This window comes from Phyllobates terribilis, unplaced genomic scaffold (assembly GCF_046119375.1).
Source record: "Phyllobates terribilis strain yellow unplaced genomic scaffold, ASM4611937v1 Scaffold_23__1_contigs__length_19252631, whole genome shotgun sequence".
Classification (NCBI taxonomy): Eukaryota; Metazoa; Chordata; class Amphibia; order Anura; family Dendrobatidae; genus Phyllobates; species Phyllobates terribilis.
In genome coordinates this window covers 3,262,852-3,280,259 of record NW_027362783.1, presented here as the reverse complement: position 1 = coordinate 3,280,259, position 17,408 = coordinate 3,262,852, and positions in this window count along the sequence as shown.

Below are 17,408 nucleotides of genomic sequence, written 5' to 3'. Positions count from 1 at the left end.
ATTTAATAAAGCATAGGATAAAACCACATAAATACAATTTAATAAAGCATGGGTTAAAACAACATTAATACAATTTAATAAAGCATAGGATAAAACAACATAAACACAATTTAATAAAGCATAGGATAAAACAACATAAATACAATTTAATAAAGCATATGATAAAACAACATAATACAATTTAATAAAGCATAGGATAAAACAACATAAATACAATTTAATAAAGCATAGGATAAAACAACATAAATACAATTTAATAAAGCATAGGATAACACAACATAAATACAATTTAATAAAGCATAGGTTAAAACAACATAAATACAATTTAATAAAGCATAGGTTAAAACAACATAAATACAATTTAATAAAGCATAGGATAAAACAACATAAATACAATTTAATAAAGCATAGGATAAAACAACATAAATACAATTTAATAAAGCATAGGATAAAACAACATAAATGCAATTTAATAAAGCATAGGTTAAAATAACATAAATACAATTTAATAAAGCATAGGACAAAACAAGATAAATACAATTTAATAAAGCATAGGATAAAACAACATATATACAATTTAATAAAGCATAGGATAAAACAACATAAATACAATTTAATAAAACATGGGTTAAAACAACATAAATACAATTTAATAAAGCATAGGATAAAACTAAATAAACCCAATTTAATAAAGCATAGCATAAAACAAAATAAACCCAATTTAATAAAGCATAGGATAAAACAACATAAATACAATTTAATAAAGCATAGGATAAAACAACATGAATACAATTTAATTAAGCATAGGATAAAACAACATAAATACAATTTAATAAAGCATAGGATAAAACAACATAAATACAATTTAATAAAGCATAGGATAAAACAACATAAATGCACTTTAATAAAGCATACGATAAAACAACATAAATACAATTTAATAAAGCATAGGATAAAACAACATAAATACAATTTAATAAAGCATAGGATAAAACAACATAAATACAATTTCATAAAGCATAGGATAAAACAACATAAATACAATTTCATAAAGCATAGGATAAAACAACATAAATACAATTTAATAAAGCATAGGATAAAACAACATAAATACAATTTAATAAAGCATAGGATAAAACAACATAAACACAATTTAATAAAGCATAGGATAAAACAACATAAATACAATTTAATAAAGCATAGGTTAAAACAACATAAATACAATTTAATAAAGCATAGGACAAAACAAGATAAATACAATTTAATAAAGCATAGGATAAAACAACATAAATACAATTTAATTAAGCATAGGATAAAACAACATAAATACAATTTAATAAAGCGTAGGATAAAACCACATAAATACAATTTAATAAAGCATGGGTTAACACGACATAAATACAATTTAATAAAGCATAGGATAAAACAACATAAACACAATTTAATAAATCATAGGATAAAACAACATATATACAATTTAATAAAGCATACGATAAAACAACATAATACAATTTAATAAAGCATACGATAAAACAACATAAATACAATTTAATAAAGCATAGGATAAAACAACATAAATACAATTTAATAAAGCAAAGGTTAAAGCAACATAAATACAATTTAATAAAGCATAGGATAAAACAACATAAATACAATTTAATAAAGCATAGGTTAAAACAACATATATACAATTTAATAAAGCATAGGATAAAACAACATAAATACAATTTAATAAAGCATAGGATAAAACAACATAAATACAATTTAATAAAGCATAGGATAAAACAACATAAATACAATTTAATAAAGCATAGGTTAAAACAACATAAACACAATTTAATAAAGCATAGGACAAAACAAGATAAATACAATTTAATAAAGCATAGGATAAAACAACATATATACAATTTAATAAAGCATAGGATAAAACAACATAAATACAATTTAATAAAACATGGGTTAAAACAACATAAATACAATTTAATAAAGCAAAGGTTAAAGCAACATAAATACAATTTAATAAAGCATAGGATAAAACAACATAAATACAATTTAATAAAGCATAGGTTAAAACAACATAAATACAATTTAATAAAGCATAGGTTAAAACAACATATATACAATTTAATAAAGCATAGGATAAAACAACATAAATACAATTTAATAAAGCATAGGATAAAACAACATAAATACAATTTAATAAAGCATAGGATAAAACAACATAAATACAATTTAATAAAACATAGGTTAAAACAACATAAACACAATTTAATAAAGCATAGGACAAAACAAGATAAATACAATTTAATAAAGCATAGGATAAAACAACATATATACAATTTAATAAAGCATAGGATAAAACAACATAAATACAATTTAATAAAACATGGGTTAAAACAACATAAATACAATTTAATAAAGCATAGGATAAAACAAAATAAACACAATTTAATAAAGCATAGGATAAAACAACATAAATGCAATTTAATAAAGCATACGATAAAACAACATAAATACAATTTAATAAAGCATAGGATAAAACAACATAAATACAATTTAATTAAGCATAGGATAATACAACATAAATACAATTTAATAAAGCATAGGATAAAACAATATAAATACAATTTAATAAAGCATAGGATAAAACAACATAAATGCACTTTAATAAAGCATACGATAAAACAACATAAATACAATTTAATAAAGCATAGGATAAAACAACATAAATACAATTTAATAAAGCATAGGATAAAACAACATAAATACAATTTCATAAAGCATAGGATAAAACAACATAAATACAATTTAATAAAGCATAGGATAAAACAACATAAATACAATTTAATAAAGCATAGGATAAAACAACATAAACACAATTTAATAAAGCATAGGATAAAACAACATAAATACAATTTAATAAAGCATAGGATAAAACAACATAAATACAATTTAATAAAGCATAGGTTAAAACAACATAAATACAATTTAATAAAGCATAGGACAAAACAAGATAAATACAATTTAATAAAGCATAGGATAAAACAACATATATACAATTTAATAAAGCATAGGATAAAACAACATAAATACAATTTAATACAACATGGGTTAAAACAACATAAATACAATTTAATAAAGCATAGGATAAAACAAAATAAACACAATTTAATAAAGCATAGGATAAAACAACATAAATACAATTTAATAAAGCATACGATAAAACAACATAAATACAATTTAATAAAGCATAGGATAAAACAACATAAATACAATTTAATTAAGCATAGGATAAAACAACATAAATACAATTTAATTAAGCATAGGATAAAACAACATAAACACAATTTAATAAATCATAGGATAAAACAACATATATACAATTTAATAAAGCATACGATAAAACAACATAATACAATTTAATAAAGCATACGATAAAACAACATAAATACAATTTAATAAAGCATAGGATAAAACAACATAAATACAATTTAATAAAGCAAAGGTTAAAGCACCATAAATACAATTTAATAAAGCATAGGATAAAACAACATAAATATAATTTAATAAAGCATAGGTTAAAACAACATAAATACAATTTAATAAAGCATAGGATAAAACAACATAAATATAATTTAATAAAGCACAGGATAAAACAACATAAATACAATTTAATAAAGCATGGGTTAAAACAACATAAATACATTTTAATAAAGCATAGGACAAAACAACATAAATACAATTTATTAAAGCATAGGATAAAACAACATAAATACAATTTAATAAAGCATAGGATAAAACAACATAAATACAATTTAATAAAGCATAGGATAAAACCACATAAATACAATTTAATAAAGCATAGGATAAAACAACATAAATACAATTTAATAAATCATAGGATAAAACCACATAAATACAATTTAATAAAGCATAGAACAAAACAACATAAATACAATTTAATAAAGCATAGGATAAAACAACATAAATACAATTTAATAAATCATGGGTTAAAACAACATAAATACAATTTAATAAAGCATTCGACAAAACAAAATAAATGCAATTTAATAAAGCATAGGATAAAACAACATAAATACAATTTAATAAAGCATAGGATAAAACAACATAAATACAATTTAATAAAGCATAGGATAAAACCACATAAATACAATTTAATAAAGCATGGGTTAAAACAACATTAATACAATTTAATAAAGCATAGGATAAAACAACATAAACACAATTTAATAAAGCATAGGATAAAACAACATAAATACAATTTAATAAAGCATATGATAAAACAACATAATACAATTTAATAAAGCATAGGATAAAACAACATAAATACAATTTAATAAAGCATAGGATAAAACAACATAAATACAATTTAATAAAGCATAGGATAAAACAACATAAATACAATTTAATAAAGCATAGGATAAAACAACATAAATACAATTTAATAAAGCATAGGTTAAAACAACATAAATACAATTTAATAAAGCATAGGTTAAAACAACATAAATACAATTTAATAAAGCATAGGATAAAACAACATAAATACAATTTAATAAAGCATAGGATAAAACAACATAAATACAATTTAATAAAGCATAGGATAAAACAACATAAATACAATTTAATAAAGCATAGGTTAAAATAACATAAATACAATTTAATAAAGCATAGGACAAAACAAGATAAATACAATTTAATAAAGCATAGGATAAAACAACATATATACAATTTAATAAAGCATAGGATAAAACAACATAAATACAATTTAATAAAACGTGGGTTAAAACAACATAAATACAATTTAATAAAGCATAGGATAAAACTAAATAAACCCAATTTAATAAAGCATAGGATAAAACAAAATAAACCCAATTTAATAAAGCATAGGATAAAACAACATAAATACAATTTAATAAAGCATAGGATAAAACAACATGAATACAATTTAATTAAGCATAGGATAAAACAACATAAATACAATTTAATAAAGCATAGGATAAAACAACATAAATACAATTTAATAAAGCATAGGATAAAACAACATAAATGCACTTTAATAAAGCATACGATAAAACCACATAAATACAATTTAATAAAGCATAGGATAAAACAACATAAATACAATTTAATAAAGCATAGGATAAAACAACATAAATACAATTTCATAAAGCATAGGATAAAACAACATAAATACAATTTAATAAAGCATAGGATAAAACAACATAAATACAATTTAATAAAGCATAGGATAAAACAACATAAACACAATTTAATAAAGCATAGGATAAAACAACATAAATACAATTTAATAAAGCATAGGATAAAACAACATAAATACAATTTAATAAAGCATAGGTTAAAACAACATAAATACAATTTAATAAAGCATAGGACAAAACAAGATAAATACAATGTAATAAAGCATAGGATAAAACAACATATATACAATTTAATAAAGCATAGGATAAAACAACATAAATACAATTTAATACAACATGGGTTAAAACAACATAAATACAATTTAATAAAGCATAGGATAAAACAAAATAAACACAATTTAATAAAGCATAGGATAAAACCACATAAGTACAATTTAATAAAGCATAGGATAAAACAACATAAATACAATTTAATAAAGCATGGGTTAAAACAACATAAATACAATTTAATAAAGGATAGGACAAAACAACATTAATACAATTTATTAAAGCATAGGATAAAACAAAATAAATACAATTTAATAAAGCATAGGATAAAACAACATAAATACAATTTAATAAAGCATAGGATAAAACAACATAAATATAATTTAATAAAGCACAGGATAAAACAACATAAATACAATTTAATAAAGCATGGGTTAAAACAACATAAATACATTTTAATAAAGCATAGGACAAAACAACATAAATACAATTTATTAAAGCATAGGATAAAACAACATAAATACAATTTAATAAAGCATAGGATAAAACAACATAAATACAATTTAATAAAGCATAGGATAAAACCACATAAATACAATTTAATAAAGCATAGGATAAAACAACATAAATACAATTTAATAAATCATAGGATAAAACCACATAAATACAATTTAATAAAGCATAGAACAAAACAACATAAATACAATTTAATAAAGCATAGGATAAAACAACATAAATACAATTTAATAAATCATGGGTTAAAACAACATAAATACAATTTAATAAAGCATTCGACAAAACAAAATAAATGCAATTTAATAAAGCATAGGATAAAACAACATAAATACAATTTAATAAAGCATAGGATAAAACAACATAAATACAATTTAATAAAGCATAGGATAAAACCACATAAATAAAATTTAATAAAGCATGGGTTAAAACAACATTAATACAATTTAATAAAGCATAGGATAAAACAACATAAACACAATTTAATAAAGCATAGGATAAAACAACATAAATACAATTTAATAAAGCATATGATAAAACAACATAATACAATTTAATAAAGCATAGGATAAAACAACATAAATACAATTTAATAAAGCATAGGATAAAACAACATAAATACAATTTAATAAAGCATAGGATAAAACAACATAAATACAATTTAATAAAGCATAGGATAAAACAACATAAATACAATTTAATAAAGCATAGGTTAAAACAACATAAATACAATTTAATAAAGCATAGGATAAAACAACATAAATACAATTTAATAAAGCATAGGATAAAACAACATAAATACAATTTAATAAAGCATAGGATAAAACAACATAAATACAATTTAATAAAGCATAGGTTAAAATAACATAAATACAATTTAATAAAGCATAGGACAAAACAAGATAAATACAATTTAATAAAGCATAGGATAAAACAACATATATACAATTTAATAAAGCATAGGATAAAACAACATAAATACAATTTAATAAAACGTGGGTTAAAACAACATAAATACAATTTAATAAAGCATAGGATAAAACTAAATAAACCCAATTTAATAAAGCATAGGATAAAACAAAATAAACCCAATTTAATAAAGCATAGGATAAAACAACATAAATACAATTTAATAAAGCATAGGATAAAACAACATGAATACAATTTAATTAAGCATAGGATAAAACAACATAAATACAATTTAATAAAGCATAGGATAAAACAACATAAATACAATTTAATAAAGCATAGGATAAAACAACATAAATGCACTTTAATAAAGCATACGATAAAACAACATAAATACAATTTAATAAATCATAGGATAAAACCACATAAATACAATTTAATAAAGCATAGAACAAAACAACATAAATACAATTTAATAAAGCATAGGATAAAACAACATAAATACAATTTAATAAATCATGGGTTAAAACAACATAAATACAATTTAATAAAGCATTCGACAAAACAAAATAAATGCAATTTAATAAAGCATAGGATAAAACAACATAAATACAATTTAATAAAGCATAGGAAAAAACAACATAAATACAATTTAATAAAGCATAGGATAAAACCACATAAATACAATTTAATAAAGCATGGGTTAAAACAACATTAATACAATTTAATAAAGCATAGGATAAAACAACATAAACACAATTTAATAAAGCATAGGATAAAACAACATAAATACAATTTAATAAAGCATATGATAAAACAACATAATACAATTTAATAAAGCATAGGATAAAACAACATAAATACAATTTAATAAAGCATAGGATAAAACAACATAAATACAATTTAATAAAGCATAGGATAAAACAACATAAATACAATTTAATAAAGCATAGGATAAAACAACATAAATACAATTTAATAAAGCATAGGTTAAAACAACATAAATACAATTTAATAAAGCATAGGTTAAAACAACATAAATACAATTTAATAAAGCATAGGATAAAACAACATAAATACAATTTAATAAAGCATAGGATAAAACAACATAAATACAATTTAATAAAGCATAGGATAAAACAACTTAAATGCAATTTAATAAAGCATAGGTTAAAATAACATAAATACAATTTAATAAAGCATAGGACAAAACAAGATAAATACAATTTAATAAAGCATAGGATAAAACAACATATATACAATTTAATAAAGCATAGGATAAAACAACATAAATACAATTTAATAAAACATGGGTTAAAACAACATAAATACAATTTAATAAAGCATAGGATAAAACTAAATAAACCCAGTTTAATAAAGCATAGCATAAAACAAAATAAACCCAATTTAATAAAGCATAGGATAAAACAACATAAATACAATTTAATAAAGCATAGGATAAAACAACATGAATACAATTTAATTAAGCATAGGATAAAACAACATAAATACAATTTAATAAAGCATAGGATAAAACAACATAAATACAATTTAATAAAGCATAGGATAAAACAACATAAATGCACTTTAATAAAGCATACGATAAAACAACATAAATACAATTTTATAAAGCATAGGATAAAACAACATAAATACAATTTAATAAAGCATAGGATAAAACAACATAAATACAATTTCATAAAGCATAGGATAAAACAACATAAATACAATTTCATAAAGCATAGGATAAAACAACATAAATACAATTTAATAAAGCATAGGATAAAACAACATAAATACAATTTAATAAAGCATAGGATAAAACAACATAAACACAATTTAATAAAGCATAGGATAAAACAACATAAATACAATTTAATAAAGCATAGGTTAAAACAACATAAATACAATTTAATAAAGCATAGGACAAAACAAGATAAATACAATTTAATAAAGCATAGGATAAAACAACATAAATACAATTTAATTAAGCATAGGATAAAACAACATAAATACAATTTAATAAAGCATAGGATAAAACCACATAAATACAATTTAATAAAGCATGGGTTAACACGACATAAATACAATTTAATAAAGCATAGGATAAAACAACATAAACACAATTTAATAAATCATAGGATAAAACAACATATATACAATTTAATAAAGCATATGATAAAACAACATAATACAATTTAATAAAGCATACGATAAAACAACATAAATACAATTTAATAAAGCATAGGATAAAACAACATAAATACAATTTAATAAAGCAAAGGTTAAAGCAACATAAATACAATTTAATAAAGCATAGGATAAAACAACATAAATACAATTTAATAAAGCATAGGTTAAAACAACATAAATACAATTTAATAAAGCATAGGTTAAAACAACATATATACAATTTAATAAAGCATAGGATAAAACAACATAAATACAATTTAATAAAGCATAGGATAAAACAACATAAATACAATTTAATAAAGCATAGGATAAAACAACATAAATACAATTTAATTAAGCATAGGATAATACAACATAAATACAATTTAATAAAGCATAGGATAAAACAATATAAATACAATTTAATAAAGCATAGGATAAAACAACATAAATGCACTTTAATAAAGCATACGATAAAACAACATAAATACAATTTAATAAAGCATAGGATAAAATAACATAAATACAATTTAATAAAGCATAGGATAAAACAACATAAATACAATTTCATAAAGCATAGGATAAAACAACATAAATACAATTTAATAAAGCATAGGATAAAACAACATAAATACAATTTAATAAAGCATAGGATAAAACAACATAAACACAATTTAATAAAGCATAGGATAAAACAACATAAATACAATTTAATAAAGCATAGGATAAAACAACATAAATACAATTTAATAAAGCATAGGTTAAAACAACATAAATACAATTTAATAAAGCATAGGACAAAACAAGATAAATACAATTTAATAAAGCATAGGATAAAACAACATAAATACAATTTAATAAAGCATAGGATAAAACAACATAAATACAATTTAATACAACATGGGTTAAAACAACATAAATACAATTTAATAAAGCATAGGATAAAACAAAATAAACACAATTTAATAAAGCATAGGATAAAACAACATAAATACAATTTAATAAAGCATACGATAAAACAACATAAATACAATTTAATAAAGCATAGGATAAAACAACATAAATACAATTTAATTAAGCATAGGATAAAACAACATAAATACAATTTAATAAAGCATAGGATAAAACAACATAAATACAATTTAATAAAGCATAGGATAAAACAACATGAATACAATTTAATTAAGCATAGGATAAAACAACATAAATACAATTTAATAAAGCATAGGATAAAACAACATAAATACAATTTAATAAAGCATAGGATAAAACAACATAAATGCACTTTAATAAAGCATACGATAAAACAACATAAATACAATTTTATAAAGCATAGGATAAAACAACATAAATACAATTTAATAAAGCATAGGATAAAACAACATAAATACAATTTCATAAAGCATAGGATAAAACAACATAAATACAATTTCATAAAGCATAGGATAAAACAATATAAATACAATTTAATAAAGCATAGGATAAAACAACATAAATACAATTTAATAAAGCATAGGATAAAACAACATAAACACAATTTAATAAAGCATAGGATAAAACAACATAAATACAATTTAATAAAGCATAGGATAAAACAACATAAATACAATTTAATAAAGCATAGGATAAAACAACATAAATGCAATTTAATAAAGCATACGATAAAACAACATAAATACAATTTAATAAAGCATAGGATAAAACAACATAAATACAATTTAATTAAGCATAGGATAATACAACATAAATACAATTTAATAAAGCATAGGATAAAACAATATAAATACAATTTAATAAAGCATAGGATAAAACAACATAAATGCACTTTAATAAAGCATACGATAAAACAACATAAATACAATTTAATAAAGCATAGGATAAAACAACATAAATACAATTTAATAAAGCATAGGATAAAACAACATAAATACAATTTCATAAAGCATAGGATAAAACAACATAAATACAATTTAATAAAGCATAGGATAAAACAACATAAATACAATTTAATAAAGCATAGGATAAAACAACATAAACACAATTTAATAAAGCATAGGATAAAACAACATAAATACAATTTAATAAAGCATAGGATAAAACAACATAAATACAATTTAATAAAGCATAGGTTAAAACAACATAAATACAATTTAATAAAGCATAGGACAAAACAAGATAAATACAATTTAATAAAGCATAGGATAAAACAACATATATACAATTTAATAAAGCATAGGATAAAACAACATAAATACAATTTAATACAACATGGGTTAAAACAACATAAATACAATTTAATAAAGCATAGGATAAAACAAAATAAACACAATTTAATAAAGCATAGGATAAAACAACATAAATACAATTTAATAAAGCATACGATAAAACAACATAAATACAATTTAAAAAAGCATAGGATAAAACAACATAAATACAATTTAATTAAGCATAGGATAAAACAACATAAATACAATTTAATAAAGCATAGGATAAAACAACATAAATACAATTTAATAAAGCATAGGATAAAACAACATAAATACAATTTAATAAAGCATAGGATAAAACAACATAAATACAATTTAATAAAGCATAGGATAAAACAACATAAATGCACTTTAATAAAGCATACGATAAAACAACATAAATACAATTTTATAAAGCATAGGATAAAACAACATAAATACAATTTAATAAAGCATAGGGTAAAACAACATAAATACAATTTCATAAAGCATAGGATAAAACAACATAAATACAATTTCATAAAGCATAGGATAAAACAACATAAATACAATTTAATAAAGCATACGATAAAACAACATAAATACAATTTAATAAAGCATAGGATAAAACAACATAAATACAATTTAATTAAGCATAGGATAAAACAACATAAATACAATTTAATTAAGCATAGGATAAAACAACATAAACACAATTTAATAAATCATAGGATAAAACAACATATATACAATTTAATAAAGCATACGATAAAACAACATAATACAATTTAATAAAGCATACGATAAAACAACATAAATACAATTTAATAAAGCATAGGATAAAACAACATAAATACAATTTAATAAAGCAAAGGTTAAAGCACCATAAATACAATTTAATAAAGCATAGGATAAAACAACATAAATATAATTTAATAAAGCATAGGTTAAAACAACATAAATACAATTTAATAAAGCATAGGATAAAACAACATAAATATAATTTAATAAAGCACAGGATAAAACAACATAAATACAATTTAATAAAGCATGGGTTAAAACAACATAAATACATTTTAATAAAGCATAGGACAAAACAACATAAATACAATTTATTAAAGCATAGGATAAAACAACATAAATACAATTTAATAAAGCATAGGATAAAACAACATAAATACAATTTAATAAAGCATAGGATAAAACCACATAAATACAATTTAATAAAGCATAGGATAAAACAACATAAATACAATTTAATAAATCATAGGATAAAACCACATAAATACAATTTAATAAAGCATAGAACAAAACAACATAAATACAATTTAATAAAGCATAGGATAAAACAACATAAATACAATTTAATAAATCATGGGTTAAAACAACATAAATACAATTTAATAAAGCATTCGACAAAACAAAATAAATGCAATTTAATAAAGCATAGGATAAAACAACATAAATACAATTTAATAAAGCATAGGATAAAACAACATAAATACAATTTAATAAAGCATAGGATAAAACCACATAAATACAATTTAATAAAGCATGGGTTAAAACAACATTAATACAATTTAATAAAGCATAGGATAAAACAACATAAACACAATTTAATAAAGCATAGGATAAAACAACATAAATACAATTTAATAAAGCATATGATAAAACAACATAATACAATTTAATAAAGCATAGGATAAAACAACATAAATACAATTTAATAAAGCATAGGATATAACAACATAAATACAATTTAATAAAGCATAGGATAAAACAACATAAATACAATTTAATAAAGCATAGGATAAAACAACATAAATACAATTTAATAAAGCATAGGTTAAAACAACATAAATACAATTTAATAAAGCATAGGTTAAAACAACATAAATACAATTTAATAAAGCATAGGATAAAACAACATAAATACAATTTAATAAAGCATAGGATAAAACAACATAAATACAATTTAATAAAGCATAGGATAAAACAACATAAATACAATTTAATAAAGCATAGGTTAAAATAACATAAATACAATTTAATAAAGCATAGGACAAAACAAGATAAATACAATTTAATAAAGCATAGGATAAAACAACATATATACAATTTAATAAAGCATAGGATAAAACAACATAAATACAATTTAATAAAACGTGGGTTAAAACAACATAAATACAATTTAATAAAGCATAGGATAAAACAAAATAAACCCAATTTAATAAAGCATAGGATAAAACAACATAAATACAATTTAATAAAGCATAGGATAAAACAACATGAATACAATTTAATTAAGCATAGGATAAAACAACATAAATACAATTTAATAAAGCATAGGATAAAACAACATAAATACAATTTAATAAAGCATAGGATAAAACAACATAAATGCACTTTAATAAAGCATACGATAAAACCACATAAATACAATTTAATAAAGCATAGGATAAAACAACATAAATACAATTTAATAAAGCATAGGATAAAACAACATAAATACAATTTCATAAAGCATAGGATAAAACAACATAAATACAATTTAATAAAGCATAGGATAAAACAACATAAATACAATTTAATAAAGCATAGGATAAAACAACATAAACACAATTTAATAAAGCATAGGATAAAACAACATAAATACAATTTAATAAAGCATAGGATAAAACAACATAAATACAATTTAATAAAGCATAGGTTAAAACAACATAAATACAATTTAATAAAGCATAGGACAAAACAAGATAAATACAATGTAATAAAGCATAGGATAAAACAACATATATACAATTTAATAAAGCATAGGATAAAACAACATAAATACAATTTAATACAACATGGGTTAAAACAACATAAATACAATTTAATAAAGCATAGGATAAAACAAAATAAATACAATTTAATAAATCATAGGATAAAACCACATAAATACAATTTAATAAAGCATAGAACAAAACAACATAAATACAATTTAATAAAGCATAGGATAAAACAACATAAATACAATTTAATAAATCATGGGTTAAAACAACATAAATACAATTTAATAAAGCATTCGACAAAACAAAATAAATGCAATTTAATAAAGCATAGGATAAAACAACATAAATACAATTTAATAAAGCATAGGATAAAACAACATAAATACAATTTAATAAAGCATAGGATAAAACCACATAAATAAAATTTAATAAAGCATGGGTTAAAACAACATTAATACAATTTAATAAAGCATAGGATAAAACAACATAAACACAATTTAATAAAGCATAGGATAAAACAAAATAAATACAATTTAATAAAGCATATGATAAAACAACATAATACAATTTAATAAAGCATAGGATAAAACAACATAAATACAATTTAATAAAGCATAGGATAAAACAACATAAATACAATTTAATAAAGCATAGGATAAAACAACATAAATACAATTTAATAAAGCATAGGATAAAACAACATAAATACAATTTAATAAAGCATAGGATAAAACAACATAAATACAATTTAATAAAGCATAGGATAAAACAACATAAATACAATTTAATAAAGCATAGGATAAAACAACATAAATACAATTTAATAAAGCATAGGATAAAACAACATAAATACAATTTAATAAAGCATAGGTTAAAATAACATAAATACAATTTAATAAAGCATAGGACAAAACAAGATAAATACAATTTAATAAAGCATAGGATAAAACAACATATATACAATTTAATAAAGCATAGGATAAAACAACATAAATACAATTTAATAAAACGTGGGTTAAAACAACATAAATACAATTTAATAAAGCATAGGATAAAACTAAATAAACCCAATTTAATAAAGCATAGGATAAAACAAAATAAACCCAATTTAATAAAGCATAGGATAAAACAACATAAATACAATTTAATTAAGCATAGGATAAAACAACATAAATACAATTTAATAAAGCATAGGATAAAACAACATAAATACAATTTAATAAAGCATAGGATAAAACAACATAAATACAATTTAATAAAGCATAGGATAAAACAACATAAATACAATTTAATAAAGCATAGGATAAAACAACATAAATGCACTTTAATAAAGCATACGATAAAACAACATAAATACAATTTTATAAAGCATAGGATAAAACAACATAAATACAATTTAATAAAGCATAGGGTAAAACAACATAAATACAATTTCATAAAGCATAGGATAAAACAACATAAATACAATTTCATAAAGCATAGGATAAAACAACATAAATACAATTTAATAAAGCATACGATAAAACAACATAAATACAATTTAATAAAGCATAGGATAAAACAACATAAATACAATTTAATTAAGCATAGGATAAAACAACATAAATACAATTTAATTAAGCATAGGATAAAACAACATAAACACAATTTAATAAATCATAGGATAAAACAACATATATACAATTTAATAAAGCATACGATAAAACAACATAATACAATTTAATAAAGCATACGATAAAACAACATAAATACAATTTAATAAAGCATAGGATAAAACAACATAAATACAATTTAATAAAGCAAAGGTTAAAGCACCATAAATACAATTTAATAAAGCATAGGATAAAACAACATAAATATAATTTAATAAAGCATAGGTTAAAACAACATAAATACAATTTAATAAAGCATAGGATAAAACAACATAAATATAATTTAATAAAGCACAGGATAAAACAACATAAATACAATTTAATAAAGCATGGGTTAAAACAACATAAATACATTTTAATAAAGCATAGGACAAAACAACATAAATACAATTTATTAAAGCATAGGATAAAACAACATAAATACAATTTAATAAAGCATAGGATAAAACAACATAAATACAATTTAATAAAGCATAGGATAAAACCACATAAATACAATTTAATAAAGCATAGGATAAAACAACATAAATACAATTTAATAAATCATAGGATAAAACCACATAAATACAATTTAATAAAGCATAGAACAAAACAACATAAATACAATTTAATAAAGCATAGGATAAAACAACATAAATACAATTTAATAAATCATGGGTTAAAACAACATAAATACAATTTAATAAAGCATTCGACAAAACAAAATAAATGCAATTTAATAAAGCATAGGATAAAACAACATAAATACAATTTAATAAAGCATAGGATAAAACAACATAAATACAATTTAATAAAGCATAGGATAAAACCACATAAATACAATTTAATAAAGCATGGGTTAAAACAACATTAATACAATTTAATAAAGCATAGGATAAAACAACATAAACACAATTTAATAAAGCATAGGATAAAACAACATAAATACAATTTAATAAAGCATATGATAAAACAACATAATACAATTTAATAAAGCATAGGATAAAACAACATAAATACAATTTAATAAAGCATAGGATAAAACAACATAAATACAATTTAATAAAGCATAGGATAAAACAACATAAATACAATTTAATAAAGCATAGGATAAAACAACATAAATACAATTTAATAAAGCATAGGTTAAAACAACATAAATACAATTTAATAAAGCATAGGTTAAAACAACATAAATACAATTTAATAAAGCATAGGATAAAACAACATAAATACAATTTAATAAAGCATAGGATAAAACAACATAAATACAATTTAATAAAGCATAGGATAAAACAACATAAATACAATTTAATAAAGCATAGGTTAAAATAACATAAATACAATTTAATAAAGCATAGGACAAAACAAGATAAATACAATTTAATAAAGCATAGGATAAAACAACATATATACAATTTAATAAAGCATAGGATAAAACAACATAAATACAATTTAATAAAACGTGGGTTAAAACAACATAAATACAATTTAATAAAGCATAGGATAAAACTAAATAAACCCAATTTAATAAAGCATAGGATAAAACAAAATAAACCCAATTTAATAAAGCATAGGATAAAACAACATAAATACAATTTAATAAAGCATAGGATAAAACAACATGAATACAATTTAATTAAGCATAGGATAAAACAACATAAATACAATTTAATAAAGCATAGGATAAAACAACATAAATACAATTTAATAAAGCATAGGATAAAACAACATAAA